The sequence below is a fragment of the Enhydra lutris genome, unplaced genomic scaffold (assembly GCF_002288905.1).
Source record: "Enhydra lutris kenyoni isolate GAN:26980312 unplaced genomic scaffold, ASM228890v2 scaffoldscaffold1, whole genome shotgun sequence".
Taxonomy (NCBI): Eukaryota; Metazoa; Chordata; class Mammalia; order Carnivora; family Mustelidae; genus Enhydra; species Enhydra lutris.
The window spans coordinates 94,518,799-94,538,096 of NW_019154085.1; positions in this window are offsets into that span (position 1 = coordinate 94,518,799).

Consider the following 19,298-nt stretch of genomic DNA (forward strand, 5'->3'; position numbering starts at 1 on the left):
TTTTTAAAGATTTTATTTATTTGACAGAGAGAGATCACAAGTGGTCAGAGAGGCAAGCAGAGAGAGAGAGAGGAGGAAGCAGGCTCCCTGCAGAGCAAAGAACCCGATGCGGGACTCGATCCCAGGACCCTGAGATCATGACCTGAGCCGAAGGCAGAGGCTTAACCACTGAGCCACCCAGGTGCCCCTGGAGTAAAGATCTTATTTAGAGCCATGGAAATAGTGTGGGTGAGGGTTATGTATCATGAGGGTAAACAGAGTATGTGGGGTCAAGTAGCTCAAAGGCTGAGGAATTTAGGGAAGGAAATATGAGGTCACCCTTACTGCAAACATTATTTTCAATGAAAAATAAGAGATTTATCATCTGCGAGAGAAGCTTGTAGAAATGGCATAGGAGGTATATGTAGAAAAGACAGTAAAATCAAACTTAGAAAAATAAAGGGGCTGTGCCAGGAAAGTGTAGTAAGACTGGCAGCAGAAGGCCCATTTGAGATGTGTGTTCATGAAGTGAGACCAGTCTACCCGGTTTCGAGATTTTCTTCAACAATGCTCAGCTGCTTGGGTGCAGGTATCGAGTAGAAAGATTTGGATTTTACTAGGTCAGGGTTTAATCAGGATTCAAAAGCATCTGCAGACAAAGACAGATGTTGTGTAATAAAGAATTTGGCTTCATCAAAAAAGAGGTCTGGCCTCCATTCTGAAAACTGGGAGGTAACCTTTAAACCCTTGGAATATCCTCAGTGATAGGAGCATCTTTTGTTATTCATAGTGGGCCCCTAGGACCACACCTAATAGTTTATGGAAACAAGATGGCTCAAGGTAGGATGGGCCACACCTGCTATACAGAGGAGGAGGGAGACTTTGTGTCTCATAGTATCAACTGCCCTTGAGGCAGAGTTTTTTCTTTCTTTTTTTTTTTTTTTTTTAAGATTTTATTTATTTATTTGACACAGAGAGAGATCACAAGTAGGCAGAGAGGCAGGCAGAGAGAGAGGGGGAAGCAGGCTCCCTTCTGAGCAGAGAGCCTTATGCGGGGCTCGATCCCAGGACCCTGAGATCATGACCTGAGCCAAAGGCAGAGGCTTAACCCACTGAGCCACCCAGGCACCCCCCTTGAGGCAGAGTTTAACCACATGAGCAATTAATCATTCCTACATGAAGCTCCAATAAAACCCCTCAACATCAGGGGTGCCTGGGTGGCTCAGTCTGTTAAGTGTCTTTGTCTCAGGTCATGATCTCAAGGTCCTGGAATCAAGCCCTGCATCCAGCTGCCACATCTAACCCTGAATCCAGCCCTGCCTTGGCCTCCGTGCTCAGTGGGGAGTCTGCTTCTCCCTCTTTCTCTGGCCTTTGCCCCACTTGTGCATGCGTGTATAAATCATAATTCATAAATATATAAATCATAAATAAAATCTTATAAATACATACACACATACCCTAATCATAAAAGCATGGATGAGCTTCCTGAGTTGGTAATCCTATGTATGTATTGTCACACATGAATCCTAGGAGAGTAACTTGTCTTAAGAATACTGGAATACAGAATATTGGAATACTTAAGAATACTGGAGCCCTTGTGTTTGGAACCCTTCCAGACTCTGCCATATGAATCTCTTCCCCTGGCTGATTTTAATATATCCTTTCTTTGTAATAAACTTAATTGTGAGAACAGCTTTCCATGATAGTTCTATGAGTCTTTCTAGTATATCATCTGACCTGAGGATGGTTTTGGAAACCCCTGTTTTGTGTTGATTTGCACTCTTCCAAAATTCCTATGTTGAAGTTCTGTCAGAAACTCAGAATGTGATCTTATTTGAGAAATGGGTCATTGCAAATATAGTTAGTTAAAATAAGGTAAGGTATGGTCAGTTGGAGAAGGGTGGACTGCTAATCCTTTGTGACTGGTGCCCTTATAAAAAGAGGAAATTTGGACAAAGACACACAAGGGAGAAAGTCAGGTGAAGATGAAAGCAGAGATTGGACTAAAGCTTCTGCCAACCAAATAATATCAAAGATTGACAGCAAAACACTAGAAGCTAGGGTAGAGACTGGAGCAGATCCTTGCTCACAATCCTGAGAAGGAATCAACCCTCCTGACCCTTGGGTCTTGGACATCTGGCCTCCATAACTGTGAGACAATAAATTTTTATCATTTAAGCCACCAGTCTGTGTCACTTTGTTACATCAGCCCCTAGGAACTAATATGCCCCAAAACTTGCAGTTGGTGTCAGAGGTCTTGGGCAGACTTGGCGGTCTGGAGGACTCTGCCCTTTACCTCACAATTTGGCTAACTTCGGGGAGGTGTCTAGGCTGGAGACAAAGGACTATGTTGACCTGCGGGAGATGGGTGGTGGGAAAGGAGTAGGGACAACAGATTGAAGGTCTCAGTGTAAAAAACTGTACTTGGACCAGTAAAGGAGTAAGGTAAAAAGTAGGCTTGGTAATCAGAGAGTAGTCTTACAATCCCTACGTCACAATAAAGATTTTGAAGATGGTGTAATTATTGGTTGTCACAAAATCTAAAGTAAGACCGGGGGAGGGGTGGCTGAAGTGGAGCAGAGGACAACATCCCTAGAAGTAAGGAGGTAAAGGAACCAAGAAATTAAGACATTGACTGTGATTGTCTATATAGATTCCAACAAAGATGAAAATAGTTAAAAAAAAAAAGAAAGAAAGAAAGAAAGAAAGAAAGAAAGAAAGGAAGGCAGAGGTGGGGGAGGCCAGTCACTGTAGTCTTGCATTAACAAGGCGGAACAGCTCAGCTGTCCACAGAGGGAATCTAAAAAGAAAGGTACTGGGTAGTAATGTCTAATGACACAGACTTTAGTGGAACTTGAGCATCAAAGGAACAGCAAAAATGACTTGAAGGTGTCAGTGGGGAGTGATCAAGAAAGATACCTACTTCCAAGTCTTAGTACAGGGGAGTCTGACTTGCATTCAATTATGTATTCATTCAACAGAGCACATACTCTGTAGGTTAGGGATAAGCAAAGTGATATTTTCAAGAAGTCCTTGTCTTCACCATACAGGTTATGTGGCGACTCTAGATATCCAAGACATGAAATAAGGAAATAAAGCACACTTTGCCTAACGAGAAAGTCAAAGAGCTTGGACTTGGAACTCTGTTCTCTGTGGCTCCAGATGCAACGCTTTTATGAACAGATGTCTGCTGCTCTTCCCTGGGAAAGAGTATATTCCTGTCTCGACACCAGGCTTTTGCCAATAAGACGCGAGCAGAAGTAACAAGCACCGCTTCCCAGCAAAAGTTTCAGGACCCAATGTGTGATTACTCCATTTCCTTTTCCCTCTGCCATAAGACCAGCAATGTTCCAGAGAGATGTGGTTCCATCTAACTGGGTCCAGTTAGACAACTAACTGCAAATGACATGTAACCTATTGAAAGACACAAAGACCCTGGAGTCATTTGTTATTGCTGCATAGCCTCACCTAGCCCACATGATACAGGGTGAAATCTAGGATTCCCGGAAGTTTCAGGTTTGGGCAGCTCGGTAGATGAAAGTGCCACTGACCAAGCCAGCAAAAACAGGCAGGAAGAGGAAGCAGTTTGCCCTGAGATGCGGTTTCTCCATTCAGCCTGGGCTTCTTTTTAATTTCCAACTTTCCCCCATAATTTAGTCATTCTATGAATGGGTTTCACAGTGATAATCCCCTACACCAGAAGCAACCCCAAGACTGGGCCCCTCAACATTCCAACCCAGCTGCATGCTCCCTGCAGGTGTACCAGGGGTGGGGGTGGGGGACATCTGTGCATGCCGGAGGTCCCAGGAAATTGTCTCCTTGCTCTCCAGAGTAACTTTCACAGTGTCCACACAACAAAAGAGGGCTTTCTTGTAGCTACACAACACAAAAAGAATATCCCAATGGTTGGGAACAAGTCATTTTAAGACACACATTGTTTAGACTACAAGTTCTTGACAACTTTGCCTATTTCTATTATACGTTACTAGTTTAGTCCTGCTCAGCAGCCATAAAAATAATGTGAAAAGAACAATGCCTCATTTCACCCAGAGTTATATCCTCCTTTTTTGGTTTTTCCCAGCAACCATTTTCTCGCATGCTTCAGGCAAGAGTTTACAGAGATAACAGCCCTGAAAGTGGAACACTTATGCATTTGTAACATCGCCCCCCATCCTTCCCTGAGCCCAACCAAGAGTGGCTCCTTCATTAAACTTATCTCCAGAAGACAGGAAGCAGACACCTGGTAGTCACTAGTCTATTTGTTCGGTCTTTGCTCCTGTCAGCCTTCCTTTATCTCATTTCTCTATCAAATGTCCGCTAGAGGTGTTGAACATCGAAGCCCAATGTGCAATTGCGAAAACTAAGTTATTCCTTCCTCTTACAAATGGAGCTGCCAAGCAGACACTGCAGCGGGAGGCCGAGGGGAGGGACCCGGCTCTCACAAAGCCCACCACAGCTTCCTCTGGAGCAAGCCAATGAAACAACACAATTTAGACTCCCAGAGTCACTGTTTCACAGCGATGGTCCCCTAAGTGGCCCCCAGTCTCCAGTCTCTCCCCATGCAATCAGTCATCCACAGTGCAGCAAGAGAAGAGATCTTTCTGTTATGCAAATCGGATCATGCCTCTGTCCTGCTTAAAATCTTTCAGCAGATCCCCATGAGGGAGAAAATGAAGTACCCACTCTCTCGCACTTAGACAAAGCCCCTCGCCATCTCTCTTAGGGCTACTTTTCTAGATTTTTCCTCCTACATCCTGCTCTCTTCTGGTGTGTTTTAGGTCTTTGCTACCTGGAAAACTTTTCATGTCTTTCATATCTGAACCTCAGCATTACCTCCTCCGGAAACCACCCCTGCATGCCATGCTTCACTGCATCTCATAGTCCATGCTGCCTCAGTGAGGTGAAGGGCTTCCTTGTCCCGTGAAACCCTGACTGTGACTCTAGCACTGCATCATGGTTACACTCACACAGCCTTTGTCTATAGGCTGTTGTCTCCATCCCATTTTTATGTTTTCAAGCAAAGGTACTATCTCACTCTGGTGTCAGTGAAGTAGCCAACATGTAAGCAAGCTTTATTTATGTTTACAAGATTTGTTGTGCTAAATGGTGGATATCAAAGGTAAGAAAAGCTCAGTCCTTGTCAGAGAGAAACAGACACAATTGTAGGGCAAATAAGCACATTCACAAATAATTGTATTACAGATTACAGTTGACCCTTGAACAACATGGATTTGAACTGCATAGATCCACCTATGTGCAGATTTCTTTATTAGTATGGTACTGTAAATGTATTTTCTCTATGATTTTAATATTTTTTTCTCCAGCTTACTTTATTGTAAGAATACACCATATAATACATAGAACATGTAAATGTATTAATCGATGATTTAAGTTATCAGTAAGGCCACCAGTCAACAGTAGGCTATTAGTAACTGTTTTTCTTTTTTTTAAGACACCTTTATTGACAATCATGATAGACTATTACATTTAGCAATCAACAGCATGGGTACAAAAAAAAATCTACATTAAAACCCTTTGTTGGAATGCTTTACACTTTCCACAGAACAGAAACTAAAATAACCTGTTATACAATTAGTCACAAAGACAGCCCTCAAGTTTTTTGCCCATGCACCTGAGTATGGCCTAAAACATGTCTTCTTTGTGGCAGTTAGGCCTTGGCACTACAATGCTTGGTTGAATTCACAAATCTGTTGTAATCTGTAGCTTTCCTGTCACTTGTCTAGCTCTCCTCTCCTGCTAAGCTTTGTTTCCTGGTAGTAATAAAAACCTTCTGTCACTGCCATAGTGACTGCTGGGGCTGGAACCACCACAGCCACCTTGGTTTCGTGGTTTGGCCAAGTATTGGGCTCCACCACCACAGGGGCCAGAGTTTCTCCCTCCAAAATCTCCTCCTTTCATGGGTCCAAAATTTGAGGATTGACTGTTGTAATTGCCAAAATCATTATAGATCCACCACCTCCAAATTTGCTTCCATCATTATCAACTCCATTACAGCCATCCCCACTGCCACCATATCTACCAACACCTTGACCGTCACCAAAGCCACCTCAACCACTGAAGTTCCCTCCACAACCAAAGTTGTCATTCCACCAAAACCACCTCCATGACCACCACTGAAGTTTCCAGAACCACTCAACCTCTTTAGCTGGATGAAGCACTACCCATCTCTTACTTAGATGGGGCTTTCCTTACTTCACACTCATGGCCATTCATAGTGTGGTATTTTTGAATGACAATCTTGTCTATGGAGTCAGGGTCATCAAATGTTACGAAAGCAAAACCCCTCTTTTTGCCACTGCCTCAGTCAGTCATGATCTCAGTCACTTCAATTTTTCCCATACTGTTCAAAATAATCTCTTAGATGATGTTCTTCAGTGTCTTCTTTAACACCATCAAAAATTGTTTTCCCACAGTTCAGTGGGCACCAGGTCTTTGAGAAGCTTCTCTTGAGCCAGCTCTCTTTGGTTCCACAACTCTTCCACCCACCTTGTGTGGCCTTGCATTCATGGCTGCATCCACCTCCTCTGCAGTGGCATACGTGACAAACCCAAAGCCTCAGGGATGCTTGGTATTTGGATCTCTCCTTACCACACATTCCATAAGTGTTCCCCATTGCTCAAAATGGCTCCTCAGACTCTCATCAGTTGCCTCAAGGTTCAAACCTCTGATGAAGAGCTTCCTCAGCTGTTCAGGCTCTTTGGGAGACACTGACTTAGATATTACAGTGATGGGAGGGGAGACTTACTCGGCAGCATCCACAGGCAGAAAGGCAGTAACTAAGTTTTTGATGAGTCAAGTTATACATGGATTTTTGACTGTGTGGAAGTGGGGGTTGGTACCCCAACCTCTGTGTTGCTCAAGGGTCAACTGTATATAATAAAGCTATAGTACAAGAGGTCCATACATCTTTCTTAAAAGAAAAAGATTAACAAGCAAAAGAACAGAGTAGGAAAAATTATGACCGCATTGTTATCTTTATTTGAAGATTAAGTATGGTTTAAGGAGATGCACAGAGATGAAAGTCCAGAAAGGACAGACGTGTGACAGCAAATTTTATGTTTCATTTTGACTAGGCCACAGGATGCACAGATAATTGGTCAAATATTATTCTGGGTGTTTCTGTGAGAATGTTTCTGGGTAAAGTTAACATTTAAATGGATAGACTGAGTAGAACGGGTGGCTCCCTAATGTGGGGTGGGCCTCACTGAATCAGTTGAAGGCCTGATAGAACAAAAAGGCCCACCTTACTCCAAGTGTGAGAATTCTTTCTTGCCTGACAGCATTTGAACTGGGACATTTTCCTACCTCTGGACTCAAACTGAAACTGAAACAGTGGCTCTTTCTGGGTCTTAATGCCAGGCTTCAGACTGGAACTATACCCACTTGCTCTCCTGGGTCACCAGCCTGCTGACTCACTCTGCAGATTTTGGGACCTGCCTACCTCCATAACTGCATTAGCCAATTCCCTACAATAAATCTCTTTATGTATATATACATACATCCTTATTGGCTCTGTTTCTCCAGAGAGTCCTGGCCACGACATCCTATTACAGTGATAATAATAGAGTGTTGCTTAATCAGAGCTTGGGCATTTGAGCCAGATGGCGTGTGTGCAAATGACAGCACTAACCTAGTGAGCTTTGTGAACTTGGCAGGTTACTTAACCATTCCACTCATAGCTTCCTTTTTTGTAAGGTGGGGATAACAGCAGTGCCTACTTCATGGGGCTGGTAATAGGATACGATTGAATGAGTGAACACCCCAAAAGAGCATAGAGCAATGGTCGGTAAGTAATAAGCAAGTATTTGTGGTTAGCATTTTCAGTCATAGGCATTTATCGTTAATTCAATAAAGTATCAGTCTCTATGTCGTTTGCTTCACACCCACTGGCTCATTAAATCCTCACCACTCTACTACATCTTTACATACAGTGTAGAAAACCAAGGCAGCATAGCCCAGGGGTTGAGTGTGGCTTCTAGAATCTGACATACCACCCATGGGACCCTGAGCCCATGATTTAAAGATCAGTTTCCTTGTAGTAGAATTGTTTTTATGGGGTTGTTTAGAAGGGTTGTTTCACAAAAGATATTTAAAAAATAATATTACATATTAACCATTCCACAAATCTGTTAGAAGATATTATTGTTAGTAATCAGGTACTCATAATTGCTGTTAAGAAGTCCCCTGTGACATTGGAGCTGAGGTCTGAGCCATGGTCTGACTGATGTAAGCCTAAATTTCTTTCTTTCTTTTTTTTTTTTTAAAGATTTTATTTATTTATTTGACAGACAGACAGAGATCACAGTAGGCAAAGAAGCAGGCAGAGAGAGAGAGGAAGCAGGCTCCCCGCTGAGCAGGGAGCCCGATGCGGGGCTCGATCCCAGGACCCTGGGATCATGACCTGAGCCGAAGGCAGAGGCTTAACCCACTGAGCCACCCAGGCGCCCCTGTAAGCCTAAATTTCTAATCTTGCTTCCACCCTCACTCCTCAGACCAGCTCTGCCAAGCCCAGAGCAGAAGCGGAGGACAGCGCTGCCCACCCTGAGGCCTGTTGAGAGTTGGGATGTAATGGAACAAAATCAGAAATCCAATGCCAAATGAACACGTGGGACGCTGCCTCTCCCCTTCACAGTGCTCTAATTAAGATACAACATGTTTTCCCCCTTGATCCGCTCTCATTTTCAGTATCAATTCACAGAAGTCCTATCAGTGTTTCTTCACATGCTCCATTTATTTTATTTTGTGAAAATAAAAGGTAACCCTACCGGAGACAGCCTTCATTGTTAATTTACATTCAGTCCACCTAAATGTTTTTCTCCAGAAATGAGAAAAATAGAACATCCCCTGAGCACCCACTGCTGGGCATGGACAATAGTTCAGATACTGTCTTCTTAGAATTGCAGTCTTTGATCTTGGTGACACTTGCTCTGGGAGTTCCCTGAGGCAGCAAGGGGTAAGTTGTGCTCTCTATAAAACCCCAAGGAATGGGGTGGGGTGACACTGCAATCATGGGGAAACCTGGCTCCCCAAACTTGTGCTCAACATACTTTCAAAGTTCTTTCCACAGATCTGTTCTTAAGGGCTGCTCTCCCCACCCACGTGTGTCCTTGACCTTACCACTTTGGAACATTAGCTTTAAACTATTTTTATATTCGTGGTGATGGACCTTGGCTAGGATACAAACTTGTCACCTTTGCTGGCCCTAGGACAGCACAGACCTTGGTGAGGGAGTGGATGTGCAGCCTGAGCAGCCAAAGGGAAGCTCTTGGAGTCGCCAGATAGGCCTGGAACCTGGAACCCAGCAGGACCCCCTGCAGCCATTTTGTAACATTTTTCTGTTAGCCCTCACCTTCTCCCTATCTGTCCTCATCTTGCACTCATTCTTTCTGGGCCCTCCTGTCCATTTTCCTTTCCCTAAGGGTGCTCATGAAACCACTATCTACAAAGCTGCTTCCTCAACCTACAGTGGGGCCAGCCCAGTCACTATGCCAAGAAGACTAGACAGTGGTCTTTAAACATAATTTGGTTGGTTTTGGTTCTTTTTGTTTGTTTTTGTTTGTTGCTTTTTGTTTTTGCTTTCTTGCTAGCACACTCTCTGAAAGACTTTAGGGACTTAGGTGCCCTTATAAAATTTTAAGTTTACTTCTAAAATGTTTATCATACATTTAATAGAAAGGCATGTGATTTCAGACTATACATTATAAATATGTTTTAAATATATTTTCATTAAAACCTTGGAGCTTCCAATTTAGCTCATTTAATTCATAAAAATGTCTACCATATAACCTAATGGATAAGGTGATCTTTACTCTCAATCCAGCCAGCTAAACCAAGTTTAACTTCCAACAAAAAGTGTGGCTTCAGGGCTGCCTGCATGGCTCAGTTGGTCAAATGTCCAACTCTTGATTTTGGCTCAGGTCATGATCTCGGGGTCCCGAGACTGAGCCCCAAGTCAGGCTCCATGCTATGTGTGGAGCCTGCTTAGGACTCTCTCTCTCTGTCCCTTGCTGCTCCCTCAAACAAAACAAAACAAAAACTATGGCTTCATTTTTTAAAATCCAACCCAATGTGTTAATAAACGTCCCTGTGATGCTTGTTATTCATTTCTAAATTCTAAGTTTAAGATACAGGAGATAAAAAGATTGATCAAGCAATGGACAGATGGATAGATAGCTGGAAGGGAGGAAGGAAGGAAGGAGAACAGGAAGGTGGGTGTCTGGCCATGATTCTGAAACCAACTCCCTTCAGTTCTCTTTGGCTAAAAAGTCTCTTTCCCAAAATTTTCCCTCAGGAACTATACATTTCCAAGTCGTCCCACTTTTTTAGCACACCAGAGATTTTTTTCACCCTGGAGAAGGGAATGACAGTAAAATTGCGAATGGGTTAAAGATATGGTTTCTTTAAAGAAGTGGACAAGTGCAGTTGTGGGAGGGAGGGCTGAATTCTCAGGCAGACAATTTTTAAGAAAGAGGCCGTAGGAAGGCTGAGGACCTAAAAACTGATGCCCCAGCAGCCCACACACCCAGGTTCAAAGACTTACACTGTTCTATCAGTTTGGGTCCCTGAATTACTATAATGGGGCATGCAGCTGACCTGGGGATGCAGCAGAAATGAGTCATGGATGTTTTTGTTGCAATAAGCCACTGAGACTTTGGAGAGGTTTCTTAACACAGAATAGCCTAAGCTATCCAAACACGTACATAATAAGCTACTATTGAAATTGGGTCCCTACCTGTATCTTTGTCTGTATTTCAACTGATTTGAAATTTAGCAGTTAGAAGAATGATTCTTGCCCAATCCTTTCTCAAACTCTCTATCCTAATATTACCCTTTAGGACCCAGATTTTCCTTAGTATCTCTATTTGCTCTCTCAACTCACAGTGTTCATTTTTTTCCCCCTCTGAACTAGGCATTTACCGAAAGACGCAGCTCCTATGCCTCCAGGATTCATTCAGGCAGCATAAATGGGTAATTGGGAGAACTGGAGGGAACTTGTCTCCCCTAAAGGCATCTCAATTTAATTAAAACAAAAGAAAAAAGCTCACTTTGCCAGGCAAATAAATATAGCTCTGGTGTGCTGAGTTGTGACCTTTGTAGAATTCATAAGAAATTCATTTTTTTCCTGGAGTTTTACACTATTATTTTGAGCTTTCACTTTGTCTTTATAAGTAGTAATGAATAAAAAGTGTTTAAAAACTTTTAAGTGGTTACTGCTTCTCTCTCAGCAAGAATAGAAGTTTCCTGCAGACAAGGATTACTTTTGCCTCAGCTCTGGGTTCTATATAGATTCTGAGACAGTGCATTCATAAATTTTTTTTTTTATAAATGGTTTTGATATAATCTGCTTTGAGGAAGAGAATGTACCTTATAAATTATAGCATAATTAGCCCAGATAGTATATTTTGTTAGTAGGCCTGAGCCACCAGGCCTTTCTCTTCCTTACAATCCCTGCATCATGGGGAGCTGGGTGGCTCAGTGGGTTAAAGCCTCTGCCTTCGGCTCAGGTCATGATCCCAGGGTCCTGGGATCGAGCCCCGCATCGGGCTCTCTGCTCAGCGGGGAACCTGCTTCCTCCTCTCTCTCTGCCTGTCTCTCTGCCTACTTGTGATCTCTGTCTGTCAAATAAATAAATAAAAATCTTTAAAAAAAAAAATCCCTGCATCATGGTAAAATGCCAATAATGGCACTATCCTCCCTAAGCGTTATTGTCATCATCTCTGGGTGAGTTAGTGTAGGGGTGGGTTAGGTAAGCTGAAAAGGCTGTCCTCTGGTTGATGTGAACCCTAGGACAATTTCTCTAGGAAGTTTCTGGACTCCAGTTGACATGGCATGGGCTCGCACCTGGAAACAAAGGATTCTTCTTTAAAAATAAGATCTCACTGTCAGTCCTTATGAATTGACTCCAGTTGCTACTCTACCCCAGTTAGGGCAAACCAGCTCCGATTCCCTGCAGAGGTTTTGGGAGTTAACCTAGGTATTGTTACCTTTACCTATTTCAACTTCATTTACTTATGACTAATTAAATGCATGCATTTAATGTCTTAATCTCTGCTGGTATACAATGCTTCCATCACTGCAGAACATTCCCCTCCCCCCAATATCAAGCCTATTAATTGCCTCCAAAAACACAACGAGGGAAGTTTTCCTGTCAGGGATACACCTGTCCTCGATGAGATTTTTCCAATATTGTCCACAATTGTATCATTTCAAACAGCTTTTTAATCTAGCAGAGAACAACAAAGTTCAGCAGGAAAACTGTTTTGATCTTGGGAGAAAATTGTTGCTGGTATTATTGGAAACCAGAAGTGGGCTCCATTCAGAGAATGTCTGATTGCCGTCCTTACTATCTCATTCATTCTCATCTGGGAGCTAAAAAACCCTCTGTCCCACCTCTAGGTGCTGAGACACACACAAGTTACAGCAACTAGAATCATCACCACCGTCATCACCATCACCCTTCCTCTACTGGTATGGAACACTAGACCAGAGCATGGAGTCCAGAGACCCAAGGGGAAGAGATTGGCTGACTCCTGATATGGAGTCAAGTCCCAGTCTCACCGCTGAAGTGACTGTCTGTTGCTCAGTCCTTACACTTAAATGTGGCCCTATTGCATTCCTTATTCAGCCTGCATTCCTGATCTTTTTCCTCAGAATCACTATCTGGGTCCAAGAATCTTCTTCCCTATCTCTGGTTTCCGTTGCTATTTGTAATATCTGCTCCCTCCTTTCCTGTTATCTTTCAAGACTTACTTTAGAATCTACCGATTTTGTAGCATGAGTCAATCCCTTACTCCCAAAATAAAGATATCCTTACTTCCTCCCAGGCCTCCCTCATTGTACACGCTATTCCTCCTGCCTAGAGCATGAATCAGAGCCCAGATCCACCATCTCAGAGATGTGTGCACTGTTGGGGGTAGAAGATGGGTAGATGCGCCAGGGCTCTTGAAATCTCCCCTGAACACTTCTTCCACCTATAAGTGTGGGCAGGTGCCCATTTTTTGTTAGTCCAGTACAGCTTCAAGTCCTCCCTCAAACTCATCACTGGTGTTCCTTTAATGACCTCCTTCCTGCCAGACTGTAAACAAGTTGAGAGCACAGGGCCCTTTGTTAAGGAAAGGAAAAAAGGAAGGAAGGAAAGAGTGTTTTAAGAAGAGTAAGTTTTTCCTGCTTTTCTTTTTAAGGATTTATTTATTTATTTGAGAGACAGCAAGGGGAGGGGCAGAGGGAGAGAGAATCCTCAAACAGACTCCCTGCTGAGCACAAAGCTAGACACAGGGTTCAATCCCAGGACCCTGGGATCATGACCTGAACTGAAACCCAGAGCTGGCCAGCTGGCTGATTTACCAACTAAACCACCCAGGTGCTCCATTCTTTCTTAACCTACCATATCATTATCATAATAGCTCATTTCCCTTGAAATGGAACAGTTTGAAAATGCACCTAAAATACTAAACAAATGAAAACATGAAACACTTGAAGAAAAAAATAATTGGTAAGTGATTACAATTAATTGCCTACATTTAATTAAAGGTCACTTTAGTCAGAAACTCACTAATGCAGAATGTAACCTCTCCCTTACATCTCTTGAGGCAGAACAAAATACAGAGTCCCTTGGGCCAGCAATCTAACAAGCTGTGAATCCATAAACGATACTACCTTTGGGGGATTTCAATTACTGGTGGGAAATCATTTGTTCTTTAAAAGTCAGTGTCAGTAATACACCAAAATGCTCATAAATCTTAAGAGTCTGACCAACCAGCAGTTTAACCACAGTGGATTTTAGGACGAAGGGACCAGGGAAAAAGAAGAAAATCTATTTAATTGTTAGCTCTAGGAACATTTCACCCTGTTTGAAGGTAATCTAGACTTTGGATCCGATTTGGAAAACATTATCTGTGGCCCTTCTGGGGTAAAAGTGCCCCCAGAAAGCCACGGACTTGAGTTGTGGGCAACCTAATTAATGGAAATGGCCTCTAACTTTAACCCAAAACCATGAATAATGCCTACCTACCTATTTCACAGTTTACAGAAATAAGATTAATGAGCCACTTCCTTAGGAGGCCAGAGAGAATCAGAAGCAAAAATATATCCTCTTTACTGTGGCTGCCTTCAATTTGTGTTATGAACTGAGGTTTAGATAGGTAGAACAGAGCTCCAGGGACTGGAGCAGCTCCTTCCATAACTGGTAAACACAAAGACTATCCAAAGATGCACAGATAATTCTACTGTTGTAATAGGATTAATTTTGTTAAAGAACCCATGCTATCTGCCCAATGCATGCTGTGATAGAGTCCAAAGGCAGTCCAAAGGCAGATAGAAGCCAGTTTCTGCCACCAATGAGTCTAGTGTGTTAGACAAAAAATTAATACTCATTAATAAGTAATAGTTTAAATTTAGAATGAGGTTTTAATAAGAGAAGGGACAAAATTTTTTGAGAGGAAGTAATCCTCTGTCAGAAATATTCAGGGAAATCTTGGGGCCCCTGGGTGGTTCAGTGGGTTAAAGCCTCTGCTTTCGGCTCAGGTCATGATCCCAGGGTCCTGGGATCAAGGCCTGCATCAGGCTCTCAGGTCGCTGGGGAGCCTGCTTCCCTTCCTCTCTCTCTGCCTGCCTCTCTGCCTACTTGTGATCTCTGTCAAATAAAAAAAAAAAAAAAACTTTGAAAAAAAATATTCGGGGAAATCTTTACAGAAAAGAATGGACTTCGAAGAATGAATAGGGATTTTGTAAATGAAAAGGTAAAGAGACATTCTTGGCAGAGTAACATCACATGCAAAGAAACCAGTTTGAAGTACTACAATGTGTTCATGGGGTGCCTAGGTGGCTCAGTGGCTTAACCATTTGACTCTTGATTTCAGCTCAGGTCAGGATCTCAGGGTCCTAGGATGGAGCCCTGAATTGGGCTCTCTGCTTAGTGGGGAGTCTGCTTCTCTCTCTCCCTCTGGCCCTCCTCCAGTTCATACTCTCTCAAATAAGATCTTAAAAAGAAAAAAAGAGAAATACAATGTGTTCAGTGACCAACAAGAAGACTGAAAGTCCAGAACAAGGCTGAATTGAAACTTTAGGTGGCCTCATCTTTGGAGCACCCACTTTTAAACATACAGAGTATTGTAAATGCTCCGTTAGATTATTCTTGGGCTTCGTGGGAATGGGCAGAAGGGTTTTCCATGAAATTAAGATTCTTGGGTGATTTTTAAAAAGTATTTGAGAACTTGTTGCTGTGCCCACACTGCTAGCCCCTTGGCTGAGTGACCATCTGTGGAGAGAGGTCTCCAGGATCAGGCTAAACAGGGAGTGTGCTGGAGAAGGAATGAAGACTTCTGATTCTCATTGCGATAGGGATAACTTGGCAGGGGAATCTTAAGAAATAAATCACAGGGGTGTGTCTAAGTCACCCTTCTGAACAGGAATAGCTCCACATCTTCCTGGATTAGATGGGTTCTCTCTGAAGGTGGGCTATGTGCACGGCACAAAAAGCTCTCTTTTGACCATTTTCTTTGGCTGTTGCATCACTGCTAAAAAAAAGATGTGCATCATACATCACTTGGAGCACATAATCACAGAGCACTGAAATGTAAACAGAACAAACAGTTTACCATTATCTTCTTGGTGACAGATGAATGCGAGATTTGTATGCAATATCAGAGCCTACAAGATGACCATGTGATGGGGATTAAATCCCACACATACATGTATATACAAATACATATATAAACATCCCCACCCCGATAGGTAACTGTGGAACACTTGCACATATACCCATGTTTTCCACTAGATAGAATTATCATCACCTTTACCAGGTACTAAAAAGATTTTATGTCTGAAATTGGCAGCAAAAGCAAATCCACATTCAACACCACCTCATCTTTTCAAATAGACTTCAGTTTAATAAATAAAGGATAGTGAAAATTGCTTCCACCAATCCAGGATTTAATAGTAGTGACTCTGAATCACTTGATTCAGTTGTTTTAGAGTTTTCTTACTATCTGTAATTCAGCCAGTCTTCTGGGTAGTGAATCGTTCTTCAGTAAAATTAAATAATGTATGCTATATTTCTAATTAATTGCCTCTAACTCTTGTTAGCCACCAAACTCAATTTCTAACTCACAAGATTTTTCTAGAATTGGCTGGATTGTTATTGGATCCCTGAATTGTACTTTCAAGGGAATTGGGTAGACAAGAAGGTACAATTGGTTTATTTTTCATGTAGTGGAAATTGGTAATGGAAAATCTCACCAAATAACAAGGTGTATTTCAAAGAGGAAGACAAAAGAATGATCTTAGCCTTGCAAAATAGCTTTCTCTAGTTATGTGGTTGTTTTCAGAAAACCTATTTGGCTGGAAAAGTCAAGACGAACTTCCTGTATATCCCATTTGAATATTCTTCAGATTTTCCCTCCTTCCACTTTACCCCATCTCAGAAGGCTAGGGGAACAAAATCAGCTATCTATTTATTACCCCAAGTATCCATTTTGATTTTTTTTTTTAAGATTTTATTTATTTATTTCACAGACAGAGATCACAAGTAGGCAGAGAGGCAGGCAGAGACAGAGAGAGGCGGAAGCAGGCTCCTTGCTGAGCAGAGAGCCCGATGTGGGGCTCGATCCCAGGACCCTGGGATCATGACCTGAGCCGAAGGCAGAGGCTTAAACCCACTGAGCCACCCAGGCGCCCCTCCATTTTGATTTTTGAAAACTACCTTCAAGATAGAAGAAAAATTGGAAAAATGCTAAATTTTAGAATGCCTGTTTGATTTCAATTATACCAATCTGAATATTTTGGTAGTTATGAGTTGTATGACACAAACACACACACACACACACACACACACACACACACACACAGGCCATTTCTGAGATTTGTGGCTTTTTTGAGGCAACTGATGACCAGGGTTTAGGTAAGTATGTTGGTAACTGGGACTTGCCATATAAGCGAAGCAAACCAGCCCACAAGTAGCTATACCAAACTCAGCCAACAAGTAGCTATACCAAGCTATAAAAGCTTCTAGGGGGAAAAAGCCTCCAGCTGCTTTCCAGCACAGGCTGAAACATCTGATTGTTTCATGCGTTCAATAAGGCCCCACATGGGATTCAGTCAAATCCTTACTCTGTCTTCTAGTTTAGGATCTTTTCAACTGGACCTGGATCTGTGGCTCCTAAATTTTGGGTCCTTTTTAATTTACTTCCAAACTGTAATCTTCTGTCCCAGGAAGGACAATCAGATTTTATCTACATGCTAACTAGAGAGCAGAGTTCAGAGAAAAAAATGGGATGCCAGGAGACTTCTGTTCCTACCAAGAAGATGGACTAGATACTCAGACCGAAAGAAATAAAAGGCTCACTCCATTAGAACTGGGTGTTGGATAAATCACAACAAAGTTCAAAACATTGCTGAGCTCATATCCCTGTTTACCACAACATTATTTATAATAGCAACCTAAGTGTCTGTCAAAAGATGGTTGGATGAAGATGTGATTTTTATATATGTAATGGAATATTACTCAGCCAGTAAAAGGAGGAGATTGTGGCATTTGCAACCACTTGGATGGAGCTAAAGAGTATTATGCGAAGTGAAAGAAGTCAGATAGGAAAGATAAATACCATAGGATTTCACTTATACATGGGATCTAAAAAGAACAAAATGTACACACAAACAGAAAGCATTAATAGACCCATAAATACAGAGAGCAAATGTGGTTACCAGAAGGGAGAAGGATGGGGAATGGGTAAAATAGATGAAGGGGAGTGGGAAGTACAGGCTTCCAGTTATGGGATGATTAAGTCAAAGGGATGAAACGTACAGCCCAGGGAATATAGTCAATCCTATTGTAGTAGTGTTGTATGATGACAGATAGGAGCTACACTTGTAGTGAGGATTGTATAATAAATAAACACATCAAATCACTATGCTGAACACCTAAAATAAATAAAACATTGTATGTCAACTATACTGCAATAAAAGCAAACAACATTGCCGAGCTCACAAAAATGGAGCTAAGGGAAATCCCCAAGGCCAAAAGACAAGCAAACACAACAATGAAGTGAAGGTAAATAAAATCAGGATAGTAAATAATCAAATGCCTTTGCCAAGAATTATGTAATTTGGAATTAATGGCTGGCCTGCAGGAAACGGAAACCAACATTGCCTAAGTTTGAGCAAAACCTAATCTAGGGACCTGAGATGCTTTCCTCACCACACACACACACGCACACGCACACAGACACACACAGCCAAAGACTTGAAAATAAAAAGCCAGGGAAAAAAAGAATAATATTCTGCCTACAGACAGCAAAGGGAGATGACAAGGAAATCTCCCTGTCTCCATCACAGCTCTGTTAGAACTAATAATGACAACCACACCATCTCCTCTGTGTATAGGTAACCATGGACCTGGCCCCACCTGGGTCTGGATATTGAGTGTGTATTACACTCATGGACAGAAAAATGAGCAAATTTAGTATTACCTCTTGCCTTTAACTGAAATCAAACAAATTCTCTTTGGAGGAAAACAGAGCAACCCTGGCCCTGCTAGAAAACCCATAGATTAAGTTCAGATAAATATGGGCTCACAATAAAAAAAATGATCAAAGATTGTAAGGAAACAAGCTACCATGAGTAAGAATCAGTAAAATAAATGAAGAAACAAAATGCAGGATCCCTAAAGCACTGTAACTTAGAAATATCACATAAAAATATAGAAAAACTAAATTAAATGGTTTAAAGAAAAAATGTTACATTAAAAATGAGAAAGAATACAGGGATTACTAGTAATGGCCAGAAAGATTTAAGGAACAAACCAAATAAAATTCTTTTTTAAAAATATAAGTATTGAAATTTTAAAAAGGGTGGGTTGAACAGCTGGCTATACAGATTATTAGGAAATTATAAACCTGGAAGAATTACACTGAACATACCTCAGACAGACAAGGAGATGACCAAGTATGAAGGAGATGTTAGGAAACAGAGAGGATGGAATGACTAGCTCTAACATGGGGGTCTAATCAGGGTCCCTGAAGGAGGGAAGAGGATGAGAACCTGGAGAAAAGAAAAGGGCAGACCAAGCTCTTTCTAGGAACATAGATTCAATACACCGCAACAAAATATTGGCCAATCTAGAAAAAGTTAATATAACTTATCAAGACCCAGCTGGGCATATCTCATAAATTTGACTTAACCTAAGAGGATGTTGTTTCTATTAACCTAAAATCTAGGACACTAGTATAGCAGAAATGATGTATGATTAGAAACAGATGAAGAAAAATAGAATAAAATTCAGCATTCTTGATAAAAATTCATTG